Source organism: Arachis duranensis, chromosome 3 (assembly GCF_000817695.3).
Source record: "Arachis duranensis cultivar V14167 chromosome 3, aradu.V14167.gnm2.J7QH, whole genome shotgun sequence".
Lineage (NCBI taxonomy): Eukaryota > Viridiplantae > Streptophyta > Magnoliopsida > Fabales > Fabaceae > Arachis > Arachis duranensis.
In genome coordinates, this window is record NC_029774.3 from 83,614,820 (window position 1) to 83,619,864 (window position 5,045).

Consider the following 5,045-nt stretch of genomic DNA (forward strand, 5'->3'; position numbering starts at 1 on the left):
TTATAAATACACTGGAGCACCCAGGTATAACTTATACTCTGATTTTACCTAAAACCTGCTTAATACCCTTGCTAACTTAAGCATTGGAGTCCCTTGCAGGTACCACCACCCTTCGGTGGCAAAGAATCAGCACCACCACCAAGTCCAACAAGTCGGACACGGCGGCTCCAGCCACCGTCATCAATTCAGACACAACAGCTCCAACCTGTACAGATGATATCGTCCGAGATCAACCTACAGTTTCAGGTAACCTTCGGAACAAAAGGGTAGGCTATTTGGGATTAGTAAGCTAGCAGCAAACGATAGCCTCAATCATATGCATACATATAAATACACTAAATATTGGACATAGAGTATAACAAAATATATATTACAATCATAGAGAAGAAAACACACAAGAATAAAATATTATGGTTAAATAGTGTAACCATGTAATTAAGCTCAATTCTCACAGGTTGCGTGTTCCAGCTCTAAACTATGTTCCAAATTACAATCTTCAAAACAAGTTTTAACATAAAAATTTTAATTTAGATTAGTGAAATTTTCAAAATAGAGTCTTGAAAAGAAACTTATTATTTTTCAACCAAATAAAACATGCATGCAAACACTTATTACTTATGCAATCTATCCTAACAAAAGAAAAATAACCTAAAGGTGTTAAGAAAAAGCAATTACCTCCGGAAGTCAGGTACTGACCGACCTCCCCATACTTAAAGCTTAGCACCGTCCTCGGTGCCATCAGTCAGGAACAAAGGGGGGCTGGTAACAGCATCTCCACATTTGGGATTGTCATGGCTCCCGGTGCTGGTAGGTGTAGTAGAGTCCAGAGTGTCTGGGTCTTCTTCAGGTGGGTAGTTGCTAACAATCAACTCCTTGAGGTATCTAAATCAGCGCTTGTTACGACACTCCCTTCGCTTTGCCTACCAGTCAAGCTGGTCCAACCTCTGAAGTATCTGAAGGATTAACTGATTTGTTGAAGGTGCTTGTGATGTGGAAGGAGAAGGAATATCTCTGGCCGGTTCTACAATCTGGCTGGTAGTGGTTGCTGGAGGTCTGATGTACTTTCCGTTGGGGATATACTGATCGTCCCATGGAAGGATGGTCTTGGTGTCCCCAGCTCTGTAGGAGACTCCGGCTGTTGAGACTAGATCTGAAACCAAGGCGGGAAGGGAAGGTTACCCGCAATCTGTACGTGTCCCATGGCTTGCCGAATGTATCTTGGTAAGTTGAGAGGCTATTCTGTAAGGATACACCAGATGAGAATAGCCATGTCTACAGTGAAGGAGGACTCGTGGGTGCTCAGAAAGACATAGTGGGACATAATTTGTGCCCACACTCGAGCTTCCAAGGTAAGTGCTGAAGCAGAGATGCCCTTAGGTTGGGATCGCTGGTATCCTGATGCCAAGGTATATTAGGCTAGTTTTACTAGCCTTTTTCTTTGTTTTTGGTAGGTTTTATGCACTTTCTTGAGTTATAAGTAAGGCATTTGGGTAGAAATTCATGCATGCCTAGAATCCTTCAACCATAAGTAATTTGATGCAATTTCATGATGATTTATGCTATGATTGCTTGCATGCTAAGAATGATAAGAACTCTCATGATTTTAGCAAAGCTTTGATGCATTTATTGGTTGATGATTGGTGAAGGAAGGCACGGAGGAAGGTTGAAGAACGAGCATGGAAAGGATGAAGAGGAACCAACATTGGTGGCCAAGTTGGACCACCAACGATGACTCCAACTTGGAAGAGAAATAGAGGACTTCTCTGTAAACAATGCTGATGCCCACGTTTGAGGTAGCGTTGGACATCGAACGTTACCCCCAACGTGGTGATGAAAAATTCAATTTTGGGGCTAAGTGAATTTTGAGTGACGCGTACGCGTGAAAAGAGCAAAATTTGATATCCGCGTGCAAGCGTGCCTCACGCGCACGCATGGAATGGCAAAAATGACCATCCACGCGTACGCGTCACAATTGAACATTGGAGGTCCAACGTTACCTCAAACGCTAGCCTCCAACGTCCGCGATGCTTAGCCCAGAATTTAGATTTGAAAATTGTGAATCGATGCGTACGCGTACGCATGGATGAAAAAAACACCTATGCACGCGCAAGCGTGGAGTACGCGTACGCATGAAAACACCAACGTTGGAGGGAACGGTGGGGGTCCAACGCTGAAGCCAACGTCCTCAACCTTGTTTTAAAGCTGTAAAGTGAAAATTTTGCATCCACGCGCACACGTGAAGAATGCGTATGCGTGGATTAGCATTTTGCCCCTTTTGGGTGGACTCGCAAGGCACGCGCACACGTGGGTTAGCTGACGTTGGCCCTCCAATGTTGAATCAAATGCCAATGACAGCAAGCTTTCTAGTTTTTGTCGAATTGATTAAAATGGCGTTTGAGTCAACATTGGACCTTAAATGTTGACTCAAACGTGAAGCATCAGGATTCCAAATTTCACATAGATCTCTTCTCAACACCAGGGGTAACCAATTGGAGCCATCTTCAACCCAATTCCATCAAGGCCAAAAGCCCAATTCAAGGCTTGAAGATCAATAGAAGAAAGTGTATAAATAGTTTAGAATTTACATTAGAAAGGGGACTTGGACCATATTTTTCCATCTTTGTAGCTTTTCTTACTTACTGCACTTTTGAAATCAAAATGTTTCTTTCAATTGTAATTTCCATTTTGAGAGCTATGAACAACTAAACCCCTTTCATTGGTTTAGGGAGCTCTATTATAATTCAATGGACCAATAGTAGTTTTCATCGTCTTCTTCTTTCTTTTCTCTTATTTTTGTTAGAAAGCTTTCGGTCTTAATTCTATTGGATAGTTGTCTTGAGAGAGAAGCTATCCATAATTGGAATTCTTCGGAGCCTTGAAAGAGGAATGAAGAATTCACGCTAGAATTTCTTTCTCAAATTGAATTTGATTGGGGGTTGGATGGATATAGTGACATGTAAGCCTACCAATACTTTGATCTATGAATTTGTGTGGTATAGTCAGTGACCGAACTTTAACTCTTCCCATGAGCAATTAAATCAAGACATTGGATAATTGTTCGTGCTTAGAGAGATTGGTGAGCCAAGACATTGGGATCCAATCATCTAAGATTGCCAACCAATGTCAACGAATGCATTGATTGAGGAAGAGATGAAGATGATTTGATCTAGAGAATTCAATATCTCCTGAAACCCAATGATTCCCCCATCTCTGATCTTACCCATTATATTTACTTTCTGCAATCTTTAGTTTCATGCTTCATTCCCCATTTCCCATTTAATTTCCAGCAATTTAAGATTCTGTCATTTAATTTCTTGCAATTTAATTTCTGTTCATTTAATTTCTTGCAATTTAAGTTTCCCGCCATTTTACATTCTGTAAATTCCAATTTCAATCTTGATTTCGATCAACTAGCATAGTTCTCCAATTATAATTGCTCGATCTACCAATCCCTGTGGGATTCGACCTCACTCTTTTGTGAGTTTTTATTTGACGGCAATCCGGTGCACTTGCCAGAAGGAATTTGTCGAGAGGCAAATTTCTGTGTATCAAGTTTATGGTGCAGTTGTCGGGGATTGGTTTTGTATTGACAATTACCAAATTGAAGGATAACTAGATTGAGCATTTTTCTTTTGTTTTGTTACTGGAATTTCCATTTTAGTTGTTCATTTAGTTTTCTGCAATTTTTAGTCATTTCTTTTGAATTTCTCTTTATTGCTTTACTTTCCTGCAAACTAACTCACTAACTCACTAACTGTTTGATTAATTGCTTCAATTACTTTGACCAAGCTAACTATACTCTATTTTTAGTAACCTCTACACTTGTTGTATTCATTTGCACCTGTTCATTGTATGACAGGTAGGAGAAAGGAAATTTCAACTTCCTTTGATAGTAAACCGGAAAGAACCTTGTTGAGATTAAGGAGGGAAGCAAGGGGAAAAAGGGTTGTTGGTGCAGAAGAAGAGGAGGAATACTTTGATATAACCATGGAGGATAATTTGGAGGATCATCATGAAGAAGAAATGAACAACAATGCCAGAAGAGGTGGAGCTAACCCTACTGGGCAAGAGAGGAGAGTTCTGGGATCATACATCAATCCAAATCCAGGAAATTGTGGTAGCAGCATTCAAAGGCCAACTATCCATGCTAATAACTTCGAATTAAAGCCCCAGCTCATAACTCTTGTGCAAAACAACTATTCTTATGGAGGAAGTGCACAAGAGGACCTAAATGAGCATCTCACTAAATTCCAAAGTATATGTGACACGGTTAAGTCTAATGGTGTTCATCTTGACACCTATAGATTATTACTGTTTCCATTTTCTTTGAGGGACAAAGCATCAAAATGGCTGGAATCATTCCCCAAGGAAAGCTTAACAACATGGGAGGATGTAATGAACAGATTCTTGACAAAGTTCTACCCGCCACAAAAAGTAAATAGGCTAAGAACTGAAGTATAAACATTCAGATAGCTGGATGGTGAGACAATTTATAAAGCCTGGGAAAGATTCAAGGATTTGACAAGGAGATGCCCCCTGGCATGTTTAATGAGTGGGTACAAATTCATATCTTCTATGAAGGGTTGAATTATGAATGAAAGAAGGCTCTAGACCACTCATCTGGAGGTTCACTTAACAGGAAGAAGACCATTGAAGAAGCCATCGATGTTATAGAGACAGTGGCTGACAATGAGTATTTTTATGCCTCAGACAGGAGCAATAACAGGGGAATCTTAGAATTAAACCAAATGGATGCAATCCTAGCCCATAACAAGATGATCACCAAGCAACTTACTGAACTGACCAAGCAAATGGAGAAGAATCAGGTTGCAGCTATCCACTCTCAACCCTCACCTCAAGAAGGGTTGGAGACTGAAGAAGGAGTTAACTGTGAGGACGCTAATTATATTGGAAATTCATCTAGGCAAGCCAATAATCCCTATTCCAAAACCTATAACTCGGGTTGGAGGAACCACCCAAACTTTGGATGGGGAAACCAACAAAACCAAGGCCAAGACCATAGACCACACAATCCTAACCAGTTC

General features: G+C 40.5%; 1 non-coding gene across 1 annotated transcript; it reads right to left on the reverse strand.

Annotated features, from left to right (window-relative positions):
- Positions 1–4,440: 4,440 nt before the first annotated feature.
- LOC127745892 (small nucleolar RNA R71) lies at positions 4,441–4,543 on the reverse strand. Its single transcript, XR_008007515.1, has one exon. It is a non-coding gene; the product is annotated as a small nucleolar RNA R71 (small nucleolar RNA).
- Positions 4,544–5,045: the final 502 nt, after the last annotated feature.